General features: G+C 41.0%; 1 protein-coding gene across 2 annotated transcripts in view; it reads right to left on the reverse strand.

Moving 5' to 3' along the window:
- CSGALNACT1 (chondroitin sulfate N-acetylgalactosaminyltransferase 1) overlaps window positions 1-16,416 on the reverse strand; it is a 354,308-nt gene that overhangs the window by 252,458 nt on the left and 85,434 nt on the right. The window lies entirely within an intron of this gene.

Genomic DNA, 16,416 nt, shown 5'->3' on the forward strand with positions numbered 1-16,416 from the left:
TATTTCACCTTTCCCAGACTTGCTGTCCTTCTCCATGGAATAAACATCCACCTCGTAGCCCAAACCAGACACTTCTGCTCTCTACTTCTCTTCTGCTTCCACCCACATTTCCAGTTGATGGTCATCTCCTATCAGTTCTGATTTTCTCAGAGTGCTCACATCTTGCCTAATGAATCAATGGATACTTCTCAATTTTACTATGACCTGCGCTCTCAGCAGTATTGAGTATACCCTCAGACGGCAACTCTCTCTCCTCTGATCTTAGAGGTCCTGCACGCCTGCCTCTTTGGGCACTTGCTCCCACTATCCCCTGGAAACTTCTTCTTAATGGCCTACTGTGTGCCTCAAGGTCCTGCTCTTGGTTCTGGTCCAACCCCATGGCTTTAAATCCCACCCACCTATATTCCCCCAGGACCAAATTAGAATCTTCAGCCCTCCATTTATCTGGAGCACCAGAACCTTCTATTCAACTACCCACTCACATCTCTATTTGGTTATCAAGAAGTGCACAACAGTAGCTATAGTTTTTGACTACCTGACATGCCTCCACGCTCCCTTCCTCTGTAACGGGACTACTCTTTCTAGTGAGAAAGCCATGCCAGGTGGCTGAAACCCCAGCATCCCACCACAGTCAGGGTCCAGCCCAGCCAGTCAGGGCCCTGCACCTCTCCCAGAGTGCCCACTGCACAGAAAGTGCTTTGTTCAGTAACCACTGCAAACACACCTACTGGCTACTTTAGAGTGCTTTAGGACCTCCACATGAGGACATAAACATTAGTCATTAAGTCAATAATAGTTATTGAACATAATATTTTCCAAATGTTTCTCCAAATACAAAATAAACAACAGGAACTAGAAAGCTCAATTGCTTTCTTATAAGGTCATATCCTGTTAATATCATAATGAGCTTTAAATTTTAAATGGGAGGGAAAGGAGTTTAAACATGTTTAATGCTTAACATTTAAAATCTGACCAAATCATACTAGGAAGCTAACTTTGTGGATATGTGGTATACTGGAAAGAAAGGTGAACCTATAGCCAAATCACAGCCATCGCACCCCTTAATGATTGAGTGACGAGGACAAGTTATTTTGTGCCAGTTCCCTCAATTTTGTGGGATCTTTACAGATTTAGATCAGATAATTTGTAAAAAGTCCCCAGTACAAACTAAATTTTCCAAGAGTATCAGCTAAAGAAAACTCAAGATTATAGAAAGTATTTTTTCCTGTTCCAATAAAAAATAATTTTTTTAAAAGTTCTAAAAAATCACCTGGTAATGGAAAGGAATTTGGAAGGGAGAAAATCTGTGACATGCATTCACTTAACTTAACAAAATGAGTAAAATATATTGAGTAATAATCAAATAAATGTTAGGGCAACAATTTCTGTAGAACAATATGGCCTAATCTCCATTTAAAAAACAAAAACAGAGATTGGTAGAAAGCACTTTCCTGGAGTTATACAAAGATTTTCTTCCTTTAACAGGTATCTCTGACTCTATTATGAGCAGACATAAATTTTGCCAAACCACTCTAAACTGAGACACTGATGCCATGCAAAAAAATCTCAGCTCTTTATAGCATAGCATGCCATCACCCAGAGAAGACTTCTACCCACTTTGACAGCCTTTCTAATCTGTACACATGGATTTACAGAATCTTTATGAGCCATCCAGATTGCTAACCTTTTGCAATCCTTTCTTTAGTAGGTTCACCTCCTGTTATTCAATTAAATTCTTCCCTTTAATTAATTATTGAGCAAAAATATTCCACCTACCTGCCCAAGACCTTCCCCTGAGTGCTATGGAACCCAGAATTTGAATAAAACATACAACTCTCATTCTGGTACTAGGGAATGAGATTTAAAGAGAATAACAAAAAGTAGCAGATTTGTGGTAAATGCACCACGGCCACTATGGTCATTCAGAAGTGGGGCTTCCTTTTGGCATTAGAATGGGGAAAGGAGGGATGTAGTCTCAGAGGAGAGACGATTTGAGGGAGGCTCTGAGAGCAGGACTGGATTGCCCAGAATGGGACAGAGGGTACATTTCACAAAGTGAGAGCCACTGATGCTTCAAATAATCCCTGGGATACCATTCACTTCATAGTTATCCTTTTAGTTATTATGGATTTTAGTTATTATGAAAATGTTTTGACTGACAGCAATAAAGTATCTTGGGAAAAGATTGCTTTTTTCAAATTTCCACATATAACAAGCAGTGTGACCACCTCCCAGGGATTTCAAGAAAATATGACTGTCTCAAATGACATGTCCCTTGTGGATATGGAAAGGGGGAAAAAAAATCTCCCCTAAAATGTTGTCATCAAATTCTAGCCATCACACAGGATCTCCCATCTAAACTCATGGTGCCTGGGTGGCCTGGAAAACCTCAAGCCAAGAATTTGTTGTAAGGTGGTCCCAGGTTTGTAGTATCCCCAAGAAATCTGGCAGCACCAAACATAAATTCTCTAGAGAAACTCACCTTCCATCTAGACCTCCAAAAATCCCCATGGAGGGGCGCCTGGGTGGCTCAGTGGGTTAAAGCCTCTGCCTTCAGCTCAGGTCATGATCCCAGGGTCCTGGAATCGAGCCCCGCATCGGGCTCTCTGCTCAGCAGGGAGCCTGCTTCCTCCTCTCTCTCTCTGCCTGCCTCTCTGCCTACTTGTGATCTCTGTCTGTCAAATAAATAAATAAAATCTTTAAAAAAAAATCCCCATGGATAAATATTCAAAAAACTAAATTCACACTTAAAAGTCACAAATATGGGAGGAGTCAAGATGGCGGAGAAGTAGCAGGCTGAGACTACCTCAACTAGCAGGAGATCAGCTAGAGAGCTTATCTAAAGATTGCAAACACCTGCAAATCCATCGGCAGATCGAAGAGAAGAAGAACAGCAATTCTAGAAACAGAAAAACAACCACTTTCTGAAAGGTAGGACTGGCGGAGAAGTGAATCCAAAGCGACGGGAAGATAGACCCCGGGGGGAGGGGCCGGCTCCCAGCAAGCGGCGGAGCAATGGAGCACAAAATCAGGACTTTTAAAAGTCTGTTCCGCTGAGGGACATCGCTCCGGAGGCTAAACCGGGGCAAAGCCCACGCGGGGTCGGCGCGACCTCAGGTCCCGCGGGGTCACAGAAGGATCGGGGATGTCTGAGTGTCGCAGAGCTTGCGGATATTGGAGCGGGAAAGCCGGCTGCAGAGACAGAGCCGACAGTAAGCTCGCAGCTCGGAGTTGCCTTGAACCGGTCGCAAGCTCGGTGAGCTCGGAGCGCGGCCGGAGGTTAGGCAGACGCGAGTTATTAGGAGCTGTTCGCTGAGGGCGCACTGGGGAATGGGGCCCCGGGCTCTCGGCTCCGCCAGGCCGGAGACCAGGAGGCCGCCATTTGTATTCCCGTCCTCCGGAACTCTACGGAAAGCGCGCAGGGAACAAAAGCTCCTGAAAGCAAAGCCGAGCAGATCACTCAGCCCGGCCCCTGGTAAGGGCGGTGTAATTCCGCCTGGGGCAAAGACACTTGAGAATCACTACAACAGGCCCCTCCCCCAGAAGATCAACAAGAAATCCAGGCAAGACCACGTTCACCTACCAAGGAGTGCAGTTTCAATACCAAGGAGAGAGCAGCAGAATTCCAGAGGAGGAGAAAACAAACCACGGAACTCATGGCTTTCTGCCTGTGATTTTTTAGTCTTGCAGTTAATTTAATTTTTTTCTTTTTCATTTTTTTTTCTCTTCTTCTGCTAAAATTTTTTATAACTTTTACCCTTTTCTTTTTTAACATTTTTAACTAGATTATCTAATATATATATATTTTTCTTTTTTATACTTTTCTTTATTCATTTACTTTTTTTTTAATTCTTTTTTTTTCTTTTTTTTCTTTATTTTTGAACCTCTTTTTATCCCCAAATCAGAAGAGATCCTAATCTCTTCAATCTTTTTTTTTCTTAATTCTTTTTTAAATTCTTGATTGAATTTTTAATTCAATCTCTTTTTTTTAATTCTTTTTTTCTTTTTTATCTTTCTTTCTTTTTGAACCTCTTTTTATCCCCAAATCAGAAGAGATCCCAATCAGAAGAGATTGGGAGATCCCAATCAGAAGAGATTGGGAGATCCCAATCAAAGGAGATCCCAATCAGAGGAGATCCCTCACCCAATCGTGAGGGGGGAGCAATCCCCCCTCGCGATTTGGGATCTCATCTGATTTGGTTAAAGCATATTTTCCTGGGATTGTTGCCACCCTTTTAGTATTTTACTTGCTCCTTCATATACTCTTAGCTGGACAAAATGACAAGGCGGAAAAATTCACAACAAAAAAAAGAACAAGAGGCAGTACCGAAGGCTAGGGACCTAATCAATACAGACATTGGTAATATGTCAGATCTAGAGTTCAAAATGACAATTCTCAAGGTTATAGCCGGGCTTGAAAAAGGCATGGAAGATATTAGAGAAACCCTCTCCAGAGATATAAAAGCCCTTTCTGGAGAAATAAAAGAACTAAAATCTAACCAAGTTGAAATCAAAAAAGCTATTAATGAAGTTCAATCAAAAATGGAGGCTCTCACTGCTAGGATAAATGAGGCAGAAGAAAGAATTAGCGATATAGAAGACCAAATGACAGAGAATAAAGAAGCTGAGCAAAAGAGGGACAAACAGCTACTGGATCATGAGGGTAGAATTCGAGAGATAAGTGACACCATAAGACGAAACAACATTAGAATAATTGGGATTCCAGAAGAAGAAGAAAGAGAGAGGGGAGCAGAAGGTATACTAGAGAGAATTATTGGGGAGAATTTCCCCAATATGGCAAAGGGAACGAGCATCAAAATGCAGGAGGTTCAGAGAACGCCCCTCAAAATCAATAAGAATAGGCCCACACCCCATCACCTAATAGTAAAATTTACAAGCCTTAGTGACAAAGAGAAAATCCTGAAAGCAGACCGGGAAAAGAAGTCTGTAACATACAATGGTAAAAGTATTAGATTGGCAGCTGACTTATCCACAAAGACCTGGCAGGCCAGAAAGAGCTGGCATGATATTTTCAGAGCACTAAACGAGAAAAACATGCAGCCAAGAATACTATATCCAGCTAGGCTATCATTGAAAATAGAAGGAGAGATTAAAAGCTTCCAGGACAAACAAAAACTGAAAGAATTTGCAAACACCAAACCAGCTCTACAGGAAATACTGAAAGGGGTCCTCTAAGCAAAGAGAGAGCCTACAAGTGGTAGATCAGAAAGGAACAGAGACAATATACAGTAACAGTCACCTTACAGGCAATACAATGGCACTAAAATCATATCTCTCAATAGTTACCCAGAATGTTAATGGGCTATATGCCCCAATCAAAAGACACAGGGTATCAGAATGGATAAAAAAACAAAACCCATCTATATGTTGCCTCCAAGAAACTCATTTTAAACCCGAAGACACCTCCAGACTTAAAGTGAGGGGGTGGAAAAGAATTTACCATGCTAATGGACATCAGAAAAAAGCAGGAGTGGCAATCCTTATATCAGATCAATTAGATTTTAAGCCAAAGACTATAATAAGAGATGAGGAAGGACACTATATCATACTCAAAGGGTCTGTCCAACAAGAAGAACTAACAATTTTAAATATCTATGCCCCCAACGTGGGCGCAGCAAACTAGATAAACCAATTAATAACAAAATCAAAGAAACACATCAACAATAATACAATAATAGTAGGGGACTTTAACACTCCCCTCACTGAAATGGACAGATCATCCAAGCAAAAGATCAACAGGGAAATAAAGGCCTTAAATGATACACTGAATGAGATGGACATCACAGATATATTCAGAACATTTCATCCCAAAGCAACAGAATACACATTCTTCTCTAGTGCACATGGAACATTCTCCAGAATAGATCACATCCTCGGTCCTAAATCAGGACTCAACCAGTATCAAAAGATTGGGATCATTCCCTGCATATTTTCAGACCACAATGCTCTGAAGCTAGAACTCAACCACAAGAGGAAGTTTGGAAGGAACCCAAATACATGGAGACTAAACAGCATCCTTCTAAAGAATGAATGGGTCAACTGGGAAATTAAAGAAGAATTGAAAAAATCATGGAAACAAATGATAATGAAAATACAACGGTTCAAAATCTGTGGGACACAACAAAGGCAGTCCTGAGAGGAAAATATATAGAGGTACAAGCTTTTCTCAAGAAACAAGAAAGGTCTCAGGTACACAACCTAACCCTACACCTAAAGGAGCTGGAGAAAGAACAAGAAAGAAACCCTAAGCCCAGCAGGAGAAGAGAAATCATAAAGATCAGAGCAGAAATCAATGAAATAGAAACCAAAAAAACAATAGAACAAATCAACGAAACTAGGAGCTGGTTCTTTGAAAGAATTAATAAAATTGATAAACCCTTGGCCAGACTTATCAAAAAGAAAAGAGAAAGGACCCAAATAAATAGAATCATGAATGAAAGAGGAGAGATCACAACTAACACCAAAGAAATACAAACTATTATAAGAACATACTATGAGCAACTCTACGCCAACAAATTTGACAATCTGGAAGAAATGGATGCATTCCTAGAAACATATAAACTACCACAACTGAACCAGGAAGAAATAGAAAGCCTGAGCAGACCCATAACCAGTAAGGAGATTGAAACAGTCATTAAAAATCTCCAAACAAACAAAAGCCCAGGGCCAGATGGCTTCCCGGGGGAATTCTACCAAACATTTAAAGAAGAACTAATTCCTATTCTCCTGAAACTGTTCCAAAAAATAGAAATGGAAGGAAAACTCCCAAACTCATTTTATGAGGCCAACATCACCTTGATCCCAAAACCAGACAAGGATTCCATCAAAAAAGAGAGCTATAGACCAATATCCTTGATGAACGCAGATGCGAAAATTCTCACCAAAATACTAGCCAATAGGATTCAACAGCACATTAAAAGGATTATTCACCACGACCAAGTGGGATTTATCCCAGGGCTGCAAGGTTGGTTCAACATCCGCAAATCAGTTAATGTGATACAACACATCAATAAAAGAAAGAACAAGAACCATATGATACTCTCAATAGATGCTGAAAAAGCATTTGACAAAGTACAGCATCCCTTCCTGATCAAAACCCTTCAAAGTGTAGGGATAGAGGGCACATACCTCAATATCATCAAAGCCATCTATGAAAAACCCACTGCAAATATCATTCTCAATGGAGAAAAACTGAAAGCTTTTCCACTAAGGTCAGGAACACAGCAGGGATGTCCATTATCACCACTGCTATTCAACATAGTACTAGAAGTCCTAGCCTCAGCAATCAGACAACAAAAGGAAATTAAAGGCATCCAAATCGGCAAAGAAGAAGTCAAATTATCACTCTTCGCAGATGATATGATACTCTATGTGGAAAACCCAAAAGACTCCACTCCAAACTGCTAGAACTTATACAGGAATTCAGTAAAGTGTCAGGATATAAGATCAATGCACAGAAATCAGTTGCATTTCTCTATACCAACAACAAGACAGAAGAAAGAGAAATTAAGGAGTCAATCCCATTTACAATTGCACCCCAAACCATAAGATACTTAGGAATAAACCTAACCAAAGAGGCTAAGAATCTATACTCAGAAAACTATAAAGTACTCATGAAAGAAATTGAGGAAGACACAAAGAAATGGAAAAATGTTCCATGCTCCTGGATTGGAAGAATAAATATTGTGAAAATGTCTATGCTGCCTAAAGCAATCTACACATTTAATGCAATTCCTATCAAAGTACCATCCATCTTTTTCAAAGAAATGGAACAAATAATTTTAAAATTTATATGGAACCAGAAAAGACCTCGAATAGCCAAAGGGATATTGAAAAACAAAGCCAAAGTTGGTGGCATCACAATTCCGGACTTCAAGCTTTATTACAAAGCTGTCATCATCAAGACAGCATGGTACTGGCACAAAAACAGACACATAGACCAATGGAACAGAATAGAGAGCCCAGAAATAGACCCTCAACTCTATGGTCAACTAATCTTCGACAAAGCAGGAAAGAATGTCCAATGGAAAAAAGACAGCCTCTTCAATAAATGGTGTTGGGAAAATTGGACAGCCACGTGCAGAAAAATGAAATTGGACCGTTTCCTTACACCACACACAAAAATAGATTCAAAATGGATGAAGGACCTCAATGTGAGAAAGGAATCCATCAAAATCCTTGAGGAGAACACAGGCAGCAACCTCTTCGACCTCAGCTGCAGCAACATCTTCCTAGGAACATCGCCAAAGGCAAGGGAAGCAAAGGCAAAAATGAACTTTTGGGATTTCATCAAAATCAAAAGCTTTTGCACAGCAAAAGAAACAGTTAACAAAACCAAAAGACAACTGACAGAATGGGAGAAGATATTTGCAAACGACATATCAGATAAAGGACTAGTGTCCAAAATCTATAAAGAACTTAACAAACTCAACACCCAAAGAACAAATAATCCAATCAAGAAATGGGCAGAGGACATGAACAGATGTTTCTGCAAAGAAGACATCCAGATGGCCAACAGACACATGAAAAAGTGCTCCATATCACTCGGCATCAGGGAAATACAAATCAAAACCACAATGAGATATCACCTCACACCAGTCAGAATGGCTAAAATCAACAAGTCAGGAAATGACAGATGCTGGCGAGGATGCGGAGAAAGGGGAACCCTCCTACACTGTTGGTGGGAATGCAAGCTGGTGCAACCACTCTGGAAAACAGCATGGAGGTTCCTCAAAATGTTGAAAATAGAACTGCCCTTGACCCAGCAATTGCACTACTGGGAATTTACCCTAAAGATACAAACGTAGTGATCCAAAGGGGCACGTGCACCCGAATGTTTATAGCAGCAATGTCCACAATAGCCAAACTATGGAAAGAACCTAGATGTCCATCAACAGATGAATGGATAAAGAAGATGAGGTATATATACACAATGGAATACTATGCAGCCATCAAAAGAAACGAAATCTTGCCATTTGCGACAACATGGATGGAACTAGAGTGTATCATGCTTAGCGAAATAAGTCAAGCGGAGAAAGACAAATATCATATGATCTCCCTGATATGAGGAAGTGGTGATGCAACATGGGGGCTTAAGTGGGTAGGAGAAGAATCCATGAAACAAGATGGGATAGGGAGGGAGACAAACCATAAGTGACTCTTAATCTCACGAAACACACTGTGGGTTGCTGGGGGGAGGGGGGTTGGGAGAAGGGGGGTAGGGTTATGGACATTGGGGAGGGTATGTGCTTTTGGGTAAATTGGAAGGGGAGATGAACCATGAGAGACTATGGACTCTGAAAAACAATCTGAGGGGTTTGAAGTGGCGGGGGGGTGGGAGGTTGGGGTACCAGGTGGTGGGTATTATAGAGGGCACAGCTTGCATGGAGCACTGGGTGTGGTGAAAAAATAATGAATACTGTTTTTCTGAAAATAAATAAATTGGGAAAAAAAAAAGTCACAAATATGCAGGAGCAAGACCCAGCAGAAACCACAAAAAGTGGGTCAGCAAAGATTTCAGTATTAAATTATCAAAAACAAAACATTAAACAATCATGTTTAAAGAAATAGAAGTAGCAATTGATAAAATTAATATGAAACAAGAAACTATTAGAATAAGTGGATTTTTAAACTACATGAACAGAACTTTTATAAATAAAAGCATCTAAGATACATGACATTCATAACACAAAGGATATGTTAGAGACTAGACTAGTTACAGATTAGAAACTGAAGAAGGCTTGTAAACTTGGAGATAAAGCTAAAGAAATTGAGAATAAAGAATAGAAAAACAGATGAAAAATTTAATGAGAGGTTAAAAAGACATGAGGATGTTAAAGATATGTAACAGATCCAGTTGGATTTCCATGAGAGAAGAAGAGAATGTATCAGAGGCAACATATAAAGAGATAATGTCTGAGCATTTTCTAGAATTGATGAAAGACTCTAATCCAAAGACAAAGAAGATCCAACAAAACCAGAACAGATTCATTAAAAGACCTCCACACTGAATACATCCTAGAGATACTACAGAACACCAAAGACAAGGAGATCTTAAAAACAGCCAGAAAGAAAAGACAGACTACCTTCAAAGGAAAAAGTAACTGATTTCTCAGGAGCTACAACACATGCCAAAAATCAGGGGAAAAATACTTTCAGTGTGATAAGAGAAAATAAATATCAACCTGGCACTAGTATAGGCTGAAGATACATCTTAAGAACTAGGGTGAAATAAATATATCATGGAAGAACATTTTAGGAAAGAGCAAGTATGAAGTACAAAGGTCTGGAGATGGGCATATGTTAGGAAGTTTGGGAAAGAAGGCCAGTGTGACGAGGAAAATGTAAATGAAGAGAGGGCCAGGAAATGAGGATAGAAGGGTGCCCTGTGGCAGACCATTAGAGCCTTGAAAGGTGATTTTAATGATGAACTTAATGATGAATTGCTCCACTGGTGATTTTCAGTGCAGGGTCCAATAAGCCACATTGGCTGAACATTGTTGAGCATCCAGATACCAGTTAGATGGCCTGATGCACAGAAGAGTCAGGCATCAACTTTACGATCTAATTAGCTGATCTTTAAGACTCCTTTCAAATTTGAAATCTTGTTCAGGCAGAATAATAAGAGATAATAATAGAGATATGGTTAATTATTGTTCAACCAACCACATTTTATTAAGATAGGATTTAGGATCATCACTATTAAAAAAAAAAGTCAAGGAGAGGAATTCCTAAACCCAAGCAAGATCTAGGCTCCACTGGATTTTCACCAGTGGTGGCACTTAGCAAGCTTTAACTCCTTTAAGGAGATTTAGAGGCTAAAAAGTAATACATAGTATTCACCTTCTAATCTTTGCAATGAATAAGTCTTTGGAGTAGTTACCTGATTGCCAGTTACATTTGTCAAAGTTGTGAATAACTAGCTTCATACATGATTTTTCTATTGACCTAAGTAGTGAAATCACTTGTTCAATTCCCACTGAAAAGGCAAGGGTATTCTTTAAAAATCACCTTCCATGTCTTTGTCATGTACAATTTCTGCAGGATGGCTTTCACATTTTAATGTCCAGTGTACCTTTAGTGAAATATCTATTTTCTGGGCAAATTTAACAAGGTATCTCCCAGAAGAAGAGTATGCAGTGGTATTTCTTTGCCCATCATCTTAAATTCATACTAAGAAACAGAACTCTGTAACTTAGTCTCACTTAGTCCATATCTTTCATTGTTTCCCATATGTAACTCTCAACTCTAAGCAACTCCTTTATCCCAACTATGTCATAATCCTTTACTAGGGCTCTTCCCCCATCCTAAATGTTCTTCACAGCCTCCTTGCACCAACCTAAAACATTAATTCTCATCACCAATTCAAAACTTCCACAGAGCCTTCTGCAAGTACGGCATTTCCAACAAAACTGAATGTTCCTCAGGAGGAGATAATTAGGCATATGAATCCACCAGAACTTGTACCTCTGTACTGACTCTAAAAATATTTTCATTGAATCTGCTCAGACCTTATAAACTACCATGAAAGTTTTTCATCAAAATCAGATATCAGCATAAATTCTCATTTTCTTTTTCACATAAGAATACGGAACGCACACCCTGTTAATCTCTGCCAAGATTGTTGGCTCAAGACTGGGTGATCATTAAATCTCGCTTAATATGTTGCCTAGAACATTATCTGCCCAGACCTGGACCATCAAAGAGCATAACCCCCCAGCAAGTCACCTGCACAGGGGACAAAGCTGTGCTCACTGCCAACCACAAAGTGGCCAGAAGACATGGCAATAAATCATGGCAGGAATAATCATGGCTTGCATGTGTGGAGTGCTTATCATATGCTGGACTTGTTCTAGGTGCTTTCCAGGTAGTAACTCATTTAATACTCTCACAACCATAAAGCAGGTACTATTACCATCCCTAGCTGACAGATGGAGAAGCTGAGATACAGAAAAAGTAAGTGATTTTCCCAGTTTCAAGCTGAGATGTGGCCCGGCCTTGATTTAAACTTGGTCCATCGGTTGGGCTCTGGAGTTCACATTCTTAACCACAGTTTCACATACACATCTATAAAGGGCAACTGGACCAGCCATACATTCTACCATGAGATCAGAGAAAATGAAAATGTCTGCTCAAAAAGAGAGAGGGCAAGAGAGAGAGATGAGAGGATGCAGTCTTGGGGCCAGACTCTTAGCTATGCGACCTCAGGCAAATTATTTAATCTCTCTAAGCCTCAATTTCCTCATCTGTAAATTGGGGATAATTATACCTTCTATCTCAGCTAATGAGTGCCAGAAGTAGGAATCAACCCCATAATCTTTCCATAACACTATGGTGCCACATCCCCCAGAAGATTATGATCTTTTGAAATTGTGGGGTTCACCAGTGCATCCCTGTGGCTGGCTGGTTTGGAGGCAACTGTACCTCCAATTAGAATCTCCTGGTCCCATTATATCTACAAAGACTGGGGTTCCTCGTTAATCAGTGTGCCATCACACAAGGCATACTAGATAGCAAAGAAAGGCCATCCTCTTTCTCACCAAAGGGCTCCATTTAGCTAAAGGACACTCAGAGCCTACCTACAGGTAACTCCCTATGACGAAGGAAAGCATTACCATCCTCTGGAACACCACTGTCTCCTCTGCCCCAAACAGCCCACTCCCTTCTACACACAACAAAATAAGATTCGTTTTTTTTTTCTTTTTTTCTTTTTTTTTTTTCAAAATAAGATTCTTAAATAGGGTGCATCCCCCAAACCTCCTAGAGCGAATTTTTTCTACTGGGTTAGAACCTTTCGGTTCTTCCACCCAGGAGCTGCTGTGCTCAGAGCTTCATTCCATCAGCCCTGCAATGGCCCTGGAATCCAGGCAAAAGCTCTGCTCAGAGCACGTGAAGATGAGTCACCAACTGGGAAGTGCCTCATGCTATCATCACCCAGCTCGGCTCCTCGGGGGAATGCTACAAAACCTTACATACTCACTAGGCAGCCCTGAGCAAAGCTATTTGTAAAATCTGAAGGTAAAAAATAAAAATGAAAGGCCGTCTAGAATCTAAGGAATGCACCAAACCAACAGTGTTTGTGTGAGGGTTCTGGTATCATGGCTTATACTTTTTGTTGAGACTTCCAATGTTCTGGAATATAGAACTATTATTACTACACAGATTTTTTTTAGGTAACACAGGAAACATGTAGCCTGGCTTGGAAGAGACGTAAAGAACTTCATCCCTGATCTATTTCATGATCCTCTGCATTCTGCCTCTAGAAAAATAATGGAACAAACAGTGAGAATATTGCTATTACGGGAGGAAATGGTCCTCTCTTTTCATGAAGCCTACAGGTCATGTGTATCTCAATGTCTAATACAAGTCCTCAAGGATCTACCGCTGAGACAATAAAGTCATGGCCTGTCCTGCCTTTCTCCCTCCTCAGTTATTAAATTCCATGGGTGTACAGTGTCTCCTCTAATGAAACTTACACTTACCTTAACTAGAGTACTCTTTCATCCTAACACTTCAAGATTTGGTGAAAAAGCCTACATTCCAGATCAAACATTCTCTTTCCCAGTCTTCACTATTCCAGGATTAAGAGGTTAGACATTTTTAGCATCTCCCTTCCAGCTGCAACTCCTTTTGTATCCTTTAAAGTTGTCCCTCTCTGAATTTCCACCAGCTCTTGCTCTTTATTAAAATTCAGTAAGTAAGAAAACTACAACATAAATTTATGTTCTCAACACTCTCAGTGATTTTAAAAAAATCAAAGTTCAGGGCGCCTGGGTGGCTCAGTCGGTTAAGCATCTGCCTTCCGCACAGGTCATGATCTCGGGGTCCTGGGATTGAGTCCCACGTCAGGCTCCCTGCTGAGCGGGGAGTGTGGTTCTCCCTCTCCTTCTGCCTGTTGCTCTCCCTGCTTGTGCTCTGTCTCTCTCAAATAAATGAATAAAATCTTCTTAAAAATTAAATTTTTAAAAAATAAATAATCAAAGTTCAATGTTAAGGTGATGTTTTGGTTAAGAAGGTTTGCGTCAAAAAAAAAAAAAGAAGAAGAAGAAGAAGGTTTGCGTCATCCAATAATCGCATGCAATCTAAATAGTTAACAACTGTTTATTACTCGTCAACAGCATTTCCTCTTCCTGAGTAAGCCTCTATTATTCTATCATTTCCTCTTTCCTGATGGGAAATCTTCGAGTCCTGAGGAGAAACATAGCAGCTGGCCGCAGCTCAGAAAAATAGGCTACCGGGTGGGCACTGAGATATGTGCAGTAAACATCAGGAGAGGATATTTGTTCTTTTCCACTCCTTCAGTAACCGCGGCCAACGCTGGTTCATGCTGTCATTTGGCTTGGTCACTGCCAGCCACCGTGAGGGATGGGAGAAGGCAAGACCATCTGCTGTGGCATTAACGGCATCTGCTGAGCGGCCATCCTCTCCCCCATCCAGGAGGTCACATGTGCATCCAGCCCCTCTGAGCCTCTGGCCAGTCCCCAGAAAGAGACGACACCTCTCACCTCCAGCTCTCTACCCCCACGACACCCCCAAAGGCAGAAACCCGTGCAACACGTGCCTGCCAGAGAGCACGAAGAATGGTGTGTGACCGCTCTGCCCATGTAGCTGCTGTGCTTCCCATCGATCATGGTCACTCTCTCTCTGCGATGCCACCAATTCCCCAGACAGCTGGGGAAACATTTCCCTGGAACAACACCAACGTATTTAAAGATAACCACAGTCCTGAAGATGGATTTGTCCATCTTCCATGATTTAGGGTCAGGTCGGCACTTATTCTATGTTTGTTTGTTTGTTTTTATCTCCTACGGTGGTTTAAGGCCAAAATACTATGAAAACCTTGTATTTTCTTCAGGTGATTATTTTTCTTTTAAACTTCTCCTCCAACCGCAGAAAATCTAAACACAAAACATATTGAGAATCACTCAGAACTAAATACTTCCAGAGTGAATCTTCAGTTTAAAACAAACAATGAGGGGCACCTGGGTGGCTCAGTGGGTTAAAGCCTCTGCCTTCCGCTCAGGTCATGATCCCAGGGTCCTGGGATCGAGCCCCGCATCAGGCTGTCTGCTCCGCGGAGAGCCTGCTTCCTCCTCTCTCTCTTTCTGCCTGCCTCTCTGCCTACTTGTGATCTCTGTCTGTCAAATAAATAAATAAAATCTTTAAAAAATAAAAAATAAAACAAACAATGACCGGGGTGCCTGGGTGGCTCATTGGGTTAAGCCTCTGCCTTCAGTTCAGGACACCAAATGTGCCTTTCCTCCTAGGATGGGGGGCTCTGACAGTGGGCTCTCTTCCAAGTGGCACGGCATTCATGTGCTCAGGAGCTGGGGACAGACAATCCTGGAGGCTGCAAGGACGGCCTTATTGACATGCCAGGCATGTGTGCCCAGGGATGGCAACATTTCCATAAGCTTCGACAACTAGAACCTTGGACCAAGTTATGAAGAATGATTACCAGCTGGGGAGGGAGGAGAGGAGACGAGGCTAAAGTGCATATAGGATACTTAAAGAGACAGATTTATGACCTGAAACAACTTGGACAAAATACAATACTACGTTTCTGTTGAGCAAAAATTTCAATTCATCAAGATGGAATCTTAAGTATGAGAACAGATAAGAGCCAGGGAGATAATCCAGCCCTCCTCCTCCCCCAAACTACAATTCTCTTCTCGTAATGTTTCATATGACCCTGAAATTGCCTTCAGATCTGGGTTTGAGCAGACACTGGCATTTTTAAAACAATAGACAAATGTTACTTTCCATACCAGATTAAGAATGGCACTCTTCTCATAGCAAAGGCTTTTCTAATATCCAGCCAAGCGACTCCCAGCTAGAGAGAACGTGGCCATGGCCAAGACACTCTCCCATGTCCTTGGAGGGACCCATGCAATGGCTCCAGCCAGGCCCTTAGAAATACAGCAGCTTTGTTCCCATTACCTCTTGTTATTGATACACTCTCCCCAAATGTCCTCAGACTCGCATTTTATGCTGAAAACAATTTTCAAAGCTGTAAATCTAGGAAAAATGAAGACATTACTGGTTTCACAGGGTTGCTGAATAAAGAACTGGCATTTTTACTCCACTCCAAACTGTCCTGATCTTTTAAAAATAAAAGACAAATTTGTTTGTAAAAGTACTCACTACTGAATTGTGTTAAATACCCTGTGGTTCCTTCAGCCTTTTAACATACTGTTTTAAATAGCAACAAAATGTCTATTTATGCCCAGCTTGCCTCCTAAGATAATACATAGGAGCCAGAACTCAGAAGGAAAAAAATCAAGAAAAGGCAACTGTCTCAAAGGCACTCAGGCGATGAGTGGACCTTTGATGATTCTAATAAATGCTCGTATTCACAGCCCACGTGGAAATCTCCCTGCTTGGCTATGACTCACC

This window comes from Neovison vison, chromosome 11 (genome assembly GCF_020171115.1).
Source record: "Neovison vison isolate M4711 chromosome 11, ASM_NN_V1, whole genome shotgun sequence".
Lineage (NCBI taxonomy): Eukaryota > Metazoa > Chordata > Mammalia > Carnivora > Mustelidae > Neogale > Neogale vison.